This window comes from Schistocerca nitens, chromosome 4, assembly GCF_023898315.1.
Source record: "Schistocerca nitens isolate TAMUIC-IGC-003100 chromosome 4, iqSchNite1.1, whole genome shotgun sequence".
Classification (NCBI taxonomy): Eukaryota; Metazoa; Arthropoda; class Insecta; order Orthoptera; family Acrididae; genus Schistocerca; species Schistocerca nitens.
In genome coordinates, this window is record NC_064617.1 from 674,055,339 (window position 1) to 674,072,270 (window position 16,932).

General features: G+C 44.8%; 1 protein-coding gene across 4 annotated transcripts in view; it reads right to left on the reverse strand.

Annotated features, from left to right (window-relative positions):
* LOC126253084 (uncharacterized) overlaps positions 1-16,932 on the reverse strand; it is a 238,955-nt gene that overhangs the window by 76,448 nt on the left and 145,575 nt on the right. The gene's annotated exons all lie outside the window — the stretch shown is intronic.

Here is a 16,932-nt window from a genome sequence, read left to right on the forward strand (position 1 = left end):
TCATACTGAACATCGGAAATTTACATACATGTGTTCACATATGAGGATTAAGGGCTGAGTACTGTGGAAGAAAATAGAAATTGCATACACATGGCACTATGAGGAAATTCCACTTATGGTAAAAGGTTGTTCCCCAGCCTCAGCACAGAAGCTAAATATCTGGCACTATCCGGAAGCTCCTGTCACCAGTATTATTTCAGGATAGGTATCATAATTGCTTTCTTCCATGAATTAATGGATGAACAGTTGCAGTGATTACTTCTGAAATAATAGTTTACTGCATTTTTCATCAGCACCCACATTTTTTCTGATTTTGTGATACAGGTTCATGGTGTGGGTTCCTGTAGTCATGTCCTAGTTCATGAACCACTGGCAACGTATGAGTGGTCAAGTAAGTGGTCCCGACAGTCAGGATACCAGTTACTTTGGAATAGGGCTGGGCATCTCGGACATATTCTGAGTCGTGGTCACCTTTGTGCTCAGACGGCAAAGACTACCAAATCCACCGGTTAGGCCCTCAGCCGTTAGGGATAAAACCTAATGGGACTCGGGGCAAGTAAGGCTAGCAACCTGCTTCCCTGGTACTTTAAATATGATGCTGGCAACAATCAAAGCAAATTGCCTCGGACCTTTGGAGGTGACGGAGTCCCACCTCTAATTGACAAACCAGGGACTCCTAAGATACGACTTGGCAAACAAATGGTAATGAGATGGGGAGCTATTAATATCAATGGGGGCTACTCTGGGAAGAAGGTAGAGCTGCCAGAGGCTGCATGTAAGATGGGGCTGGACGTTTTAGCTGTTAGTGATATTCGGGTAAGGGGTGAGAAAGAAGAGGAAGTGGGAGAATACAAGGTCTACCTGTCAGGAGTCAAAGCAGGAATAGCACAATGGGGTGTAGGGCTTTACATCAGGAAAGAAATGGAACCCAGCGTAGTTGCAATAAGGTATGTAAATGAACGACTGATGTGGATAGATTTGAGAGTGTCTAGCAAGAAAATTAGGATTGTGTTAGTATATTCGCAGTGTGAAGGGACAGATCAAGATAAGATGGACAGTTGTTATGAGGCACTCTGTTTTGGTTGGCAGGAGAGCCAACACCGTGTTACTAGAGGAGGCTGAAAGGCATGCGTTTTAGCTCATGCAGGTTGGCGTGAGGTCTGGAACAGGACAAGGAAATTAGAATTTAGAAAAACTGACGTAGCTGGTGGAATACTTAACTTTAATTCGTTAATTAAGAACGTCAGTCTGACGGCACATGATACACAAGATCCACAGTAACTGATAATGGCGCCTTGCTAGGCCGTAGCAAATGATGTAGCTGAAGGCTATGTTAAACTATCGTCTCGGCAAATGAGAGCGTAATTTGTCAGTGAACCATCACTAGCAAAGTCGGTTGTACCACTGGGCGAGTGCTAGGAAATCTCTCTAGACCTGCCATGTGGCGGCGCTCGGTCTGCAATCACTGATAATGGTGACACGCGGGTCCGACGTATACTAACGGACTGCAGCCGATTTAAAGGCTACCACCTAGCAAGTGTGGTGTCTGGCAGTGACACCACATTCCTCCCCCGCAAATCGGCGTACGGTTGTGGCATAAGGCTTCCGCCCACCGTGGAGAGGACCCCATGTTGACGTATGCGATGAGGTGGGGAGCCTAACAACAGGAGAGGCTGTGCCACCCGCACCCTGCCATTCGGACTGCGGGGAGCTAGGAAACGCCTGAAAACCTGCTCCAGGGTGCACACCAACATGCGGTGTATGCGCCCGCAGAGAGACAGGAGGGGCCGAAGGGTCGACCTCCATCGTGTCAGGGCACCCGACGGGCGAAGACGACATATGGTCCAGAGCAGACAAGAGTGCCATGTCGGAGGACATCCGGGTCACGAGAAGCAATCGGCAGCACGTGACCCAGGGAGACGCCCGGAGGTTGCAGCGACGCGTCCACTGCGGGCATCGTCGGCGGGACAACAGGTGGCGGCGGCGGTGGCGGCGGCGCATCGCCGTGAGGCAAAATGGAAGGCAGCGTCAGTAACACCTAGGGCTGAGGCGAGCCAGTAGATGGGTCTCCAGGGCGCTGACCGAACGGCACCGTCGCTGAAAGCAGACGGCGAGTGGCAGATCCCATGCGACGACAGAGGCGCAGCTGGTTGAGATGCTGGCGCACCTCACCAGAGGCCCCCAAAACCAGATACATAGCACGTCCGAGGCAGCGAAGAATGTGCCCATCGAGCCAACGCCGTGAACCTCAGTAGTGACGATAGTAGACAATGTCACCTGGAGCAAAAGCAGGTGTCTGCCGCTGCACAGGAACCTGATGCGGCGGATGTAGCAAAGACATAAAGCTTTGATGATGACGACCGTGGAGCAACTCAGCTGGTGAGCGACCATCTCGAGGCTGAGAGTGACACGAGGACAAAAAGAGCAATAACGCGTCCTCCCGAGAATGCGACTCTTTTAACTTCAACATCTGTGACTTGAAAGTCCTGACCAATCGTTCAGCGACACCATTTGACTGTGGCGAAAACGGTGCGGACGTCAGATGTTTAATACCATTGGCCTTGCAGAATGACTGAAATTCTGCAGACATGAATTGTGGGCCATTGTCAGAAACAATAGTCTGTGGAAGAACTTCAATGCAAGAGATAGCAGATAACGCTTGGATGGTGGCAGATGACGTCGTGGAAGACATCCGGACAACAAAAAGAAAATTACTGAATGAATCTACCACAACCAACCATCGAGCATTCCAGAATGGACCAGCAAAATCTATGTGCAAGCTTGCCAAGGGGAAGTGGCTTTAGGCCATGCAAAGAATTTCCGCGGTGGGGCTGATTGTTGTGCGGCACACATCATGCAAGAAGAGCACATATTCGTTATCGCGGCATCGGTTCTGAACCAAGTACAGTGCTGACGAGCAAGTTGTTTCATTCTGACGATACCCCAATGTCCTTGGTGAAGAAGCCGTAAGACAGAGGACTGTAATGAACGTGGGACCACGACCCTGGACTGATCATTATCAGAACGCAACAGCAAAACACCACGTCGAACAAAAAGTCTCTCCTGGTGAGCAAAAAATCGGCGAACCAACGGATCCCCGATCCGTGACTTTGACAAGGGCCATTGCATAGCAACAAAACGCAGAACGATAGCAAGGACAGGGTCGGCAGCTTTGGCTGTAGCTACACGACGAAAATCAATCGGAAACGATTCGACCACGTCATCGGTTTCCGCATCAACGAACATGCAAGCAAGTTCGGAGGAATCTAATGCTCTATCCCCAGCAACAGGCAAACGGGACAACGCATCAGCGTTTCCGTGCTTAGCAGTGGACTGATACAAGATATCGTGGCGGTACTGCGAGAGGAAAATAGACCAGCAAATGAATTTCTGCACTGTACGTGGAGGTACAGGCTTGTTCGGATGAAAAAGCGATGTCAAAGGTTTGTGGTCTGTGATGATGGTAAAGTGATGACCATACAAGAAATCATGAAACTTTGTAACACCAAATACGAGAGCCAATGCTTCTTTCTCGATCTGTGAATAATGTCTTTGCGCAGACAAGAGCAATTTGGACGCAAAGGCAAGAGGGCGATCGTGCGATCCATCTTTGTGCACAAGCACAGCACCGATCTCGAAATCCGATGCATCCACCATCAACAAAAGGGGCTTCTGGGGATCGAATAGCATAAGGCAAGTATTGGAAAGCAACGCTGATTTCAACTGGCGAAAGGCGCGTTCACATTCCGTCGTCCAGACGAACGGAACACCTTTATGGCGTAAGCGATGAAGCGGAGCTGAAATGGAAGAGGCATACGGTACATATTTATGATAATAGTTGATTTTTCCCAGCACACGTTCAATTACACCTTGTGATTCCAAATCGTGTAATGTTTTTGCGACCTCGTCACGCAATGCGTGGGGAACATTGCGCGCTCTGAAAAATTTCGGTTGCGCGTTTACTTTCAGTTCCAAATGTGCTTTATAGTTCGTAGCGCAACCAAGGCCCGGTGCAAAAATGTCTGCAAATTCTTCACATAGACGAGAAACACTGTCTGAAGGCACAGTCTGGTTCATTGATAGGACCTGATTTACTATAGACAAGTGAAACAACTGAAATAAATCGAAACCAAACAAGTTCACTGCAGAAGAAGAATGAAGGACGTAAAATGACACAGGTTTTGTTTGTCCTTTGTATGTTGCAAGAAGGCTGCACTGTCCTAACACAGGGATATCTTGACCTGAATAACTAGTTAACTTAACATTTGTGGCACACAACGGAGGTGTGCCCAGCTTTTTGTATGTGTCTTGATTGATCAGTGAAACTGCAGCTCCGGTATCGAGCTGGAATGGTATCACTTTGCCGTTAATGTCCAAATCTACAAAAAGTTTATTGTCCTGCTGATGACAAGAGCGACTGTCTCGTGCAACGTGAACTGACACTGGTACAAAATCACTTGCAACTTGATGGGATTTCCGGCGATGTTGACGCACACTATTTGTGGGATGAACACAGTCACTGTTAGAGAGAGTGGCACTGAGTGGAGTGGAATGAACTACATGAATTTCCATGGGCGAAGTTTCACGAGCCTGAGTATCCTTGGTTCGAATCCGGCGCGAAGCAAAGGGCCTGGAATAGTTGTGTGTGTCCAATCTGAGCTTTTTCTGGCAAACACTCTGAACATGTCCTTTTTTATTACAGAAAACGCAAATAGCTTGGCGTGACGGGCAATTCTCACGCAAATGTCTATGAGCGCACCGCGGGCATGTTTTAGCACTGCCTTTGCTTGTCTGCATGGCACACATGGCTGAGAGCCTGTTGGCATCGGCGTGGCCGGGCGCGAGGACTGTTTACTGTTCCATGCAGCTCGCCCGGCGGGCCAGTTAACCTGACACACGGGTGGCGAAGTTTCAAATGATTCCTGAGCAAAGTCAAGAGTGTCCTGCCGATCCAATATGTTCATCACTTGTTGAAGGGAGAGATTGACTAATTTCAAAATCTGTTCCCTTATACGAACATCAGAAACGTTCTGTGCAATTGCATCACGTACCATAGTATCTGAATAAGGGAGTCCACATTGACACTCAAAAGCACAATCCCTAGTAAGGCCTTGCAAGGTTGCAACCCACTCCCGATTAGTCTCACCTGGCGGTGACACCACCCACTCAGTGATGTAGTTGTTAGAGTAAAGGACGAGGACAGTGTTCTGCTCATGGGTGATTTTAATGCCAGGATTAGAAATCGAACAGAAGGGTGTGAAAAGGTTATGGGTAAATTTGGAGAGGATATGGAGGCCAACAGGAACGGGAAACAACTCTTGGATTTCTTTGCCAGTATGGGCTTAGTAATCACAAACTCATTTTTTAAACATAAGAACATTCACCGGTATACTTGGGAAGGCAGGGGAACCAGATCTGTCATTGACTATATAATAACAGATCAGGAATTCAGGAAGGCTGTGAGGGACACACGTGTATTCAGGGGATTCTTTGATGACACTGATCATTATTTAATCTGCAGTGAAATTGGGATTGTGAGGCCGAAAGTGCAGGAGGTCAGGTCCATATGTAGGAGGATAAGAGTGGAGAAGCTTCAGGATAAGGAAATCAGGCACAAGTACATAACAGCGATCTCAGAAAGGTACCAGTTAGTTGAATGTAGTCAATTACAGTCACTGGAAAAGGAATGGACAAGGTACAGGGACGCAGTGCTAGAAGTGGCTAAAGAATGTCTTGAAACAGTAGTGTGTAAAAGTAGGATGAAGCAAACAGCTTGGTGGAATGACACAGTCAAGGCAGCCTGTAAAAGGAAAAAGAAGGCGTATCAAAAATGGCTACATACTAGAACTCAGGTAGACAGAGAAAGTTATGTTGAAGAAAGAAACAAAGCCAAACAGATAATTGCAGCATCCAAGAAGAAATCTTGGGAAGACTTTGGAAACAGGTTGGAGACTATGGGTAAAGCTGCTGGAAAATCATTCTGGAGTGTAATTTGCAGTCTTCGAAAGGGAGGTAAGAAGGAAATGGCAAGTATTTTGGACAGGTCAGGAAAACTGCTGGTGAATCCTGTGGATGCCTTGGGCAGATGGAGGGAATATTTTGAAGAGTTGCTCAATGTAGGTGAAAATACGATCAGTAATATTTCAGATTTCGATGTACAATGGGATAGGAATGATGGTGGAAATAGGATCACATTTGAGGAAGTGGAGAAAGTGGTCAATAGATTGCAGTGCAATAAAGCAGCTGGGGTGGATGAAATTAAGTCGGAATTCATCAAATACAGTGGAATGTCAGGTCTTAAATGGCTACACAGGATAATTGAAGTGGCCTGGGAGTCAGGACAGGTTCCATCAGACTAGAAGAAAGCAGTAATCACACCAATCTTTAAACATGGAAACAGAAAATATTGTAACAACTACAGAGGTATCTCTTTAATTAGCGTTGTGGGTAAAGTCTTCACAGGTATTGTTGAAAGGAAGGTGTGAGTATTAGTTGAGGACCAATTGGATGAAAGTCAGTGTGGGTTTAGGCCTCTTAGAGGTTGTCAGGACCAGATCTTTAGCTTACGGCAAATAATGGAGAAGTGTTATGAGTGGAACAGGGAATTGTATCTATGCTTTATAGATCTAGAAAAGGCATATGACCGGGTTCCTAGGAGGAAGTTATTGTCTGTTCTACGAGATTATGGAATAGGAGGCTAACTTTTGCAAGCAATTAAAGGTCTTTACATGGATAGTACGGCAGCAGTTAAGAGTTGACAAATTGAGTTCATGGTTCAGAGTAGTTTCAGGGGTAAGACAAGGCTGCAACCTGTCTCCACTGTTGTTCATATTATTTATGGATCATATGTTGGAAACAATAGACTGGCTGGGTGAGATTAAGATATGTGAACACAAAATAAGCAGTCTTGCATATGCGGATGACTTAGTTGTGATGGCAGATTCGATTGAAAGTTTGCAAAGTAATATTTCAGAGCTAGTTCAGAAATGTAAGGACTATGGTATGAAGATTAGCATCTCCAAAACTAAAGTAATGTCAGTGGAAAAGAAATATAAACGGATTGAGTGCCAAATAGGAGGAACAAAGTTAGAACAGGTGGACGGTTTCAAGTACTTAGGATGCATATTCTCACAGGATGGCAACATAGTGAAAGAACTGGAAGCGAGGTGTAGCAAAGCTAATGCAGTGAGCTCTCAGCTACGATCTACTCTCTTCTGCAAGAAGGAAGTCAGTACCAAGACTAAGTTATCTGTGCACCGTTCAATCTTTTGACCAACTTTGTTGTATGGGAGCGAAAGCTGGGTGGATTCAGGTTACCTTATCAACAAGGTTGAGGTTACAGATATGAAAGTAGGTAGGATGATTGCAGGTACTAGTAGATGAGAACAATGGCAGGAGGGTGTCCACAATGAGGAAATCAAGGAAAAACTGGGAATGAACTCTATAGACGTAGCAGTCAGGGCGAACCGGCTTAGATGGTGGGGTCATGTTACATGCATGGGAGAAGCAAGGTTACCCAAGAGACTCCTGGGTTCAGCAGTAGAGGGTAGGAGGAGTCGGGTCAGACCAAGGAGAAGGTACCTGGATTCGGTTAAGAATGATTTTGAAGTAATAGGTTTAACATCAGAAGAGGCACCAATGTTAGCACTGAATAGGGGATCATGGAGGAATTTTATAAGGGGGGCTATGCTCCAGACTGAACGCTGAAAGGCATAATCAGTCTTAAATGATGATGATGATGAGGTGATAGATTGTAAGAACTATTACAATGAATGTACTTTGTTCTCTCTGATAATGCATTTAACTCTTGGCCAAAAAATGTGAGAGAGAGATATGAAAGCAGATGGATTGCAATGCAACACTTAAGTGCTGCCTGCCTGTTAGCCATGGTCAAATATTATATTCCTCCATGATGGGACTCGTTGTTTGCCAGGTTTAACAGACAGTATTGTGACAGACACACCAACAGTGATGATGATCGTGATGTGACGCGATGCGACACTCATTCATTCATTCATTCGTATTCCACAGATCCCCCATTAAGAAGGCAACCTTAAGAACTGTGGAATGAATCAAGGTATACTTTATCAAAAGATAAGGAAACTGTACAGAGTTAATCCATATACTGTGTTAACCATCAAATAATACCAACCTCATAAATTTAATAAAATTATTTTAAAGGAAAATCACTACATTGAAAAAGCTGCTGCCTCCTCTTTTATACTAACAAGGGAACCTCCCCATCGCACCCCCCTCAGATTTAGTTACAAGTTGCCACAGTGGATAGGCCTTGAAAACCTGAACACAGATCAATTGAGAAAACAGGAAGAAGTTGTGTGGAACTGTGAAAAAATAAGCAAAATATACAAACTGAGTAGTCCATGGGCCACATAGGTAACAGCATGGAGTACGTGAGCTCAGGAGCGCCGTGGTCCCGTGATAGCGTGATCAGCTGCGGAACGAGAGGTCCTTGGTTCAAGTCTTCCCTCGAGTGAAAATTTTATTTTCTTTATTTTTGCATAGTTATTATCTGTCCGTTTGTTCATTGACGTCTCTGTTCACTGTAATGAGTTTAGTGTCTGTGTTTTGCGGCCGCATCGCAAAACCGTGCGATTAGTAAGACGAAAGGACGTGCCTCTCCAATGGGAACCGAAAACATTTGATGGCAAGGTCATAGGTCAACCGATTCCTCCACAGGAAAACACATCTGATATATTCTATACGACACTGGTGACGGCATGTGCGTCACATGACAGGAATATGTTGTCGACCCACCTAACTTGTACACTTGGCGAATGGGTAAAAATATTCTTCTACCTTGCCCGATTTAGGTTTTCTTGTGGATGTGATAATCACTCCCAAAAAAGTGATGAAAACATAAGAGTTTGTCACATAAATTGAAAATAAAAAATTAAATTTTTCACTCGATGGAAGATTTGAACCAAGGACCTTTCGTTCCGCAGCTGCTCACGTTACCACGAGACCACAGCGTTCCTGCATTTCCTGTGTCCTTGATGTTGCATATCTTCCCACGAACTACTCAGTTTGTATATTTTGCTTATTTTTTCACAGTTCCACACAACTTCTTCCTGTTTTCTCAATTGATCTGTGTTCAGTTTCTCAAGGCCTATCCACTGTGCCAACTTATAACTAAATCTGAGGGGGGTGCGATGGGGAGGTTCCCTTGTAAGTAGCTACCATTTAACTGCTATCGGTAACTTAATATTTACTTTAATGCAATGATATTTTTAAACAGAAATACCTGAAGTTACCTGCATCTATGACTACCGAGCCCTATTTACAGTACTTTACTAACTGTCATGCAGCTTCATAATAAAAATTGCTTCTTGCTGGTTTGCTAACAGAACATTTCCAATCCTTCAAGGTAGATATTCAGATAATTTGTAGGAAAAGTGGTTAATCAGAAATTTTAGCTTTCTTTTGAATTGGTAACAGGAAGTATATATAAAAATAAACCAACACCCTTGTCTTTTGGTCATCACAATTGGATACACTTTCAAGGCTAAAACACTTAACTCAGGTCCTTGATTAGTTGCTCTGCACACTGACAATTTAAATTTGTTATCCAAGTGGACACCAAGGAATTTTATACAGTTGTTTCATTTAGTGAGAGTCTGTTTACTTCTAGTGCTTACAGGTCATTATTGCTTTTGTTTCTAAATGCATATCCCAAGTTGTCACTAGACTAAGACAATCAGTTGATTGTGGGCCTCTTTTAGGCCTGATCAGCTAACATTCAAGTTATATCTGCTAAGGTTGAGTTTGGACTCTTGATTAGTATGTTTATGTCATAAGAAAACTGTAGTGCCATCACTGCCTATACCATGGCCCTTGCCACCATGTGTCCACAGGTCACATGTCACACACCCTACAGCCAGACATTCCTTATTCATACCTTGCATATCCCACCTGGACGGTTCAACCTTCACAGTAACACAGCAGGACCCCGCTGCTGTACCTAAATAGCTGCATGGCTATACTGCACCAAACATGCTGTGTCACACCACCAGTCTCATTAACAGTCGGCATAGCCCTATGCTGCCAAGGCTTTATAAGCACACACAGCACCTCACTTGGCAGCCTCATCTTGAAATTCACACCATTTGGGTGTGAATTCTATCTATTTACTATGCCTGGAACTGGACTATTCAGGCACTACTACTACTACTTGGCACTTGAGCCTTTAGGTTTATCTACGAAATTTGCTGATCATCATCATCATCATCATCATCATCATCATCATCATCATCATCATCATAGAGTGGTGGCACAAGCTCAGTTGTTTAAGTATTTTACTGTTTTCTGTTCTATTTTTCTGTCTTCACTTGTAGAGGAATACACCTTGTTGATTACCCTGTGCTTTTGTTGTATGTTGTTTCATCATTTACAGATACATCAAAGTAGTTGTGACAGAGGCTGGTTATTGTATTAGTTTCCATTTTCTACATGATGGGATGTGCACACTTTCCAGCCTTGTGTCCAATCACATCTGATGGAGGATCATTGTAGAGTTATTTTTTGTTTCCAGAGCAGACAGTGTTGATCTTCACATCTTGGGTGAAGCACCTTTTTGGCTGTTTTTCTTTCATACATCTCATTTTCTTTGTCACTTTTTTTTATGAATCCATAGAGGCATGGGTCACATACATACTGCAGCTGTGTCAATACTTTTTGGTCTACAACATGTTGGATAATGTTGAACATTCACATTTTTTTCTTGGGTTGGTGTAGACAACTTGTGCACTTTCATTAAGCTCCCCTCACAGTACACCACCATGATGAGGTTGGAGAGAGGAGTTTGATAACATCACTGCCTACACCATGAATGATACTTGCTGCAACATGACTACAAGTCAGGTGTCACACTGCCTACAGCCAGCCATTCCTGGCTCATGTGCAGTTCCACCCAGCAGAACAGTGCAGGCACAGCCTATGTGCATAGCTGCCTTTGTGGTAATATAGCAATGAATGGTTGGCATACCCAAATAAAATAGCTATATGACAGTGCTGCACAAATCACAATGTGCCATACCATCGTACACTCATTGATGGCAGGTGTATCCCTATGCTGCTAGGGCTGTATAAGCAGATGCACCACTTTGCTCAGCAGCCTTGTCTTTGACTTCACAGTTACTGACACCTCAACTTCACACCATGCAGTTTGCCCTCATCTGGATTACCAACTACACCTTGAACTGGACTATACAGGGGCTACCAATACACAGCACTCAAGCCATCAGGTTCATCCAAGGGCTTTGCTGAATGCCATCCCAGATGTAGTGTTAGCACAGTTATTAAAGTATTGCATTGTTCTGTTTCATTGTCTTCAGTTGTACAGGAACAAATCCCATTGATTATTCATGCCTTCTGTTATTTACTGTTTCATCTTTCATGGATACAGCACACACATTATTGTTTTTGACCTACCCTTTAAATTCATTTGAAGATCACTTATCCGGCTTAAGAACAATGATGGCCACAGTTCTGATCTTTGTGAGACCCATACATGAGATTTGCCTATTCTGAAACAGTTATTTTGAAAATAAAACATTATATCAATAACACCATCTTTTTTGATATGAAGGTGAGACTACATTGAAGCAAGAAAGATGATGTTAATGCTGTAACTCTCATTGGTGAACCACAGTTTTGAGAGCCAAATGCATTCAAAAGGTTACAAAATATGAAACTTCCTGGCAGATTAAAACTGTGTGCCGGATCGAGACTCGAACTCGGGACCTTTGCCTTTTGCGGGCAAGTGCTCTACCAGGAGAGCTTCTGTAAAGTTTGGAAGGTAGGAGACGAGGTAGTGGCAGAAGTAAAACTGTGAGGACGGGGCGTGAGTTGTGCTTGGGTAGCTCAGTTGGTAGAACACTTTCCCGTGAAAGGCAAAGGTCCCGAGTTCGAGTCTCGATCCGGCACACAGTTTTAATCTGCCAGGAAGTTTCATATCAGCGCACACTCCACTGCAGAGTGGAAATTTCATTTCGGGTTATAAAATACATCAACAGGATATTTGTTCATTGTTCAGTTCTGCCCAAACTTAATGTACGAGTCTTTTGCACCAATTGTGTTAATTCAACAGTGGGTAGGAGCAGTACAGGTGTGAATAATGAGCTAGAATATGTAATGGGTTCTCATACACCATTCCTGCTAATGATACTCCAATATCAAGTTTGTACACTTTGCAAAGGTCTAAAAGGACCAAGGGAAGGGCCTCCATACATTTCTTGCATTGGCACATGTTAGCTTCCACCTTTCTACCATACCATTGCTTGTGAGATGGTAACTCACTGTACAGTGACACTGAAAACCACATAACTTTGACAATTCTTGGAACAATATAGATTCAAATTGCCAGCCCTGATCTGCAGTGAAGCAGAGGGACTACCAAACTGTACTATCCAGGTGGAGACGAAGGTCTTTGCTGATTTCTGGACAGGAATGTCTGATGGGTGTGGCTTATGCCAGTCAAATATCTCTGTCCACCACTTCAGAAAGGCGTCTGTAGTCCTCAGAAGGTGGAAGGGTGCCTACGACATTGATGTGTGTGTGGACAAATCTTGCTGGAGAGCCTCGTCTGCTCGTTATTGGTCTGTATGTGTCATTCTACTTCACATTGCTGGCATTGATCGCATGAATGAGCCCAAGCATTAGCTATATTTTTAGCCAATGACTACACAAAATGGTCAGTCAGTACCTTAACAGTCATGTTCACTCCTGGTTGTCACACATTGCTGACATTGTTGAAAGCAGCTTTGCGAACTTTTGGTAAAATGAGAGCCCTGATATCTGCTGAAAGACATTAACTTGGTGCCTGGCATTGGGATTTTGATGAGTTATAGCCCATTGGAAGTCGATTATGATGATTAGGGTTGAGGGGGTGTTCGACATCAGCGCCCTGACTAAAAATCAACAGGAAATCTCATGGGTGGGGACGAAGGCTGTCCCCACATGCAGAGCAATTTATAACGTACTAAAGTCTGCCGCCCTTCCCCACCAGTTTAGGGATGAGGCCTGATAGTTCACAAATATTCACCACTCTGTTAACACTGGTATCGGTATCTGCGAGGACAGTGGGCAGATCTCCAGTGAGACCAAGGGCTGCCCTGGTATCGGTATCTGCGAGGACGGTGGGCAGATCTCCAGTGAGACCAAGGGCTGCCCTGTTATCAGTATACAGGACACACATAGCCACAATATGCTGAACTGAAAGTGGCACAAACTTCACAGAAAGGTGGATCATGCCCGAGAGATCCAGATCCTTGAGGCAGGCCGTAGCACGTATACCAAATGGCTGGGTCACGTGGGGTCGATTCCTGAATAGTCGTTTGAAGACGGGTTGGATCACTGAACTAAATGCCAATGACTGAGGTGACACAGAGATTTTCAGCACCTGTTGAGCCAAAAGGATATGTCGCCGAATCCAGAGTGGTGGTTCACCAGCCTCTGCACATAGACTCTGAACTGGGCTGGTCTGAAAGGCTCCAATCGATATCCAAATGCCCGCATGGTGGACAGCATCTAACATCCAGAGGTAGGAAGGACAGGTCGATCCATAGACCATGCTGCCATAGTCTAAGCATGGTCAAACAAATGCCCTATAAAACTGTAGGAGGCAGGACCTGTCAGCTCCCCATGTTTTTCCGCCAAGGCATTTCAAAATGTTCATCGTCGTAAGATCAGAGGAAAAGTAGAAGATTGCAAAGTCATCCACAAACAAAGAGCATTTGACAGGGCTCCTGACTGCAGAGGAAATGCCATTGATAGCGATGGCAAACGATGTAACACTGAGGACACTGCCCTGGGGCACACCATTCTCCTGAACATAGCAATCAGGTATGGCATCGCCAATGCGATAACGAAAATGACTGTCCTCGAGAAAGGATTGGATCAAAAGTGGCAGGCATCCACGTAGTTCCCATTCATGAAGTTGGCAAAGGATATTGTACCTCCAAGTAGTGTCATATGCTTTTTTGAGGTCAAAAAACACACATACTAAATGATTTCCGTGTAAGAAGGACCCCTGTATTGCCATCTCCAGTAGAATTAAGTTGTCAGTAGTAGAACGGTAGCACCTGAAACCACACTGGGAGCGGCTCAGGTAACCTCGGGATTCAAGCAGCCAAACGAGGTGGCAGTTGACCATACGTTCAAGAGTCTTACCCATACAACTAGTGAGGGCGACACTCTGATAACTGTTAGGGGTGCTCCGGTCCTTACCTGGTTTCCAGAATGGAATTAAGATTGCCTCCTTCCAAGTCATGGGGTACGGTCCATCAAACCAAATCTGATTGAAACAAGAGAGGAGCTGACCTCTTTGCTTCAGGGCACAAATGACTAAGCATGATATAATGGATCTCGTCAGGTCCTGGAGCAGTTTCTTTGGTTGCAGATAAAGCTGATTCCAGTTCCCACATGGAGAATGGAAGGTTGTAGACTACTTCATTACACGAGAAAAAATTGAGCTTCCTCATCTCTGCAGTCTGACGGAATACCCGAACAGCAGGAGCTTGTCTGGATGACTTAGTAACAGTAAAGAAGTGTTCATCTAAAACGTGAGACATCTCTTCTGGCGTGTCCACCAAGATGCCATTATGTGACAAGGCCGTAAGGGGATGTGGACTACCCTTGCCAGAAATCCATCTTATTGATTCCCAAACATGCGTAGCGGAAGTGAACTGATTAATGGAAGTTGTGAATTCCCTCCAGGGAGCCCTCTTCCGTTCTTTGATCACTCGCCTTGCATGTGCTCTCTTAGACCTGAAAACATGAAGATTGTCTGTAGTTGGACACCGTCTGAAGTTCTGAAGAGCTGTCCATCTGGCACTGATTTCCAATCGACAGTCGTCATTCCACCACGGTACAGGCCATCGTCCGAGGTGGTTACTAGACCTGGGGTTGGACTCTGCAGCAGCCCTTTGGATCTCATGAGTGATATGGGCTACCGCCTCTTGTGCACAATCCTTTCATTCAAAAATAGCCTGTCAACTGTACAGTAACCAATTTGCCCTTTGTATCATCCACCTTAGGGATCTCCTGCTGGCCACTGTCCTAGGCGGTAGACGAATCCACACTGGGAAGTGTTCACTAGAATGTAAATCTGGAGCCAGTTCCCACTGAACTGAATCTGCAATAGCTGAGGAACAAAAGCAAAGATCAATAGCTGAAAAAGACCCTGTACCTGTGGAAAAGTGAGTCATCTGACACGCTATCAAGAGGCAGATATTCTTAGAATGGACAAGTCGCTCAATCAGCATACCCCTGGAGCAAGTAGTAGCCAAGCCCCACAGCACATTGTGGGCATTGAAGACCCCCACAAGAAGTAATTGGCGCAGAAATGTCTGGAAGAGGTCTGCCAGTGCGTCCGCATAGAAAGTATCATGGTGGGGGGGGGGGGGGGGGGGGGGCAGGTACAAAGAACACACTGTGATAGTAAATGGTGAGAAAACGTTCACAGCAATTGCTTGGATGGTCATGGCAAAAGGAACAGCATAGGAGCTGCATCTGTCATCAGGAAAAATAGCCACTCCACCTTTAGTCCTGCCGCCATCAGTATCGTCTTTCCTGTATATGTGGTAGCCCCGTAATGTAGGTGTGTCTGTGACTTTAAAATGCATTTCTTGTAAGCAGATGCAGAATGGTTTATCCTGGACCAGCAGCTGCAATTCTTCCAAATGTGAGCGATATCCATTCAAATTCCACTGCAACACAGAAGTCCCTATGGAAGCCATTGGTTAGCGATGATGATTCTTTCCTTTATTCTGGGCGAGGTCAGGGGGAACGTTAGCTGGTTCCGCATTCTCTAGCTCTTCTGATTGGAAGTCCATATCTTCAAGAGCATAGTCGCCATCAGAAAGGGAGAGCGCTCGTCGATCCAAAGGCTTACCTACAGCTTTCTTGGACTTAGAACTACTTTTAGAAGAATGTTTTTCTTTACTGCCAGGAGGAGGAGGCTGCCTGGGTTGCTTGGATGGCTTAGGTGACTTCTGAAGGTGTGGAGTGGTATATGGCTTAGGTGGTAAGTCTATTGCTGACGGCTTCTGAGTGACATCAGTTGCAAGTAGAGTATTTCCCCCACAGGTCCAGTGTCAAGTGCATGTGCTCGTACTTTAATCTGTGGTCTGAGTTTGTGTGAAGGCATCACATTTAGCTATTGGTGTTTTAAGGGCTGATGCAAAAGAAGTTCTAAAACCGGTGGCTGCATGGTTTTGTAAGTCTTTTTAGCTTCACCATAGGGTATGCGTCTCTGTACTTTCAACTGTTGAATTTTCTTTTCCTCGTTGTAAACCCCACACTTCCTGCTCCACACTGGGTGATCCCCAGAGCAGTTAACACATTTCGGAGGAAGTGTACAAGAAGTCCCTGACTCGTGAGCAGAGTCTCCACAATTGCCACATGTAGCCTTCCTGTTACATCCCATAGTGGTATGGCCAAATCTTTGACATTTATAGCAGCGCATGGGGCTAGGGAAAAATGGGCGAACTTTAAGGTGGGTATAGTCAGCAAGGATATATTCCAGTAATTCGGGAGTACCAAATGTTAGAATAAACATTGCCGATTTTTCCAATTTGCCATTGACTCTCCTCATATAATTCTGCACCTCCTTGATGCCCACAGCCTCGATTGGGTAGTCACCTAAGGCCTTACATCCTAGAAGCTTAGATATTTGGGTGGAATTAGCAGTTTCCACCAAAAGCATTCCATTACGTAGTCGTTTGACACTTTTCAGAGACCCAGCAATACCTTCCAATGCCTTGTTAATATAGAAAGGGGATATCTTCTCAAAGCTTCCCCCATTTCGCATGATTACAATGAAAGTGTTATGGCACACTAATGCCCTGTTATTATTACTTGGAGACTTCTTTTTGGGAGGACTGACCAACCGAGCTCTCTTTGAGGAGTGGGTGT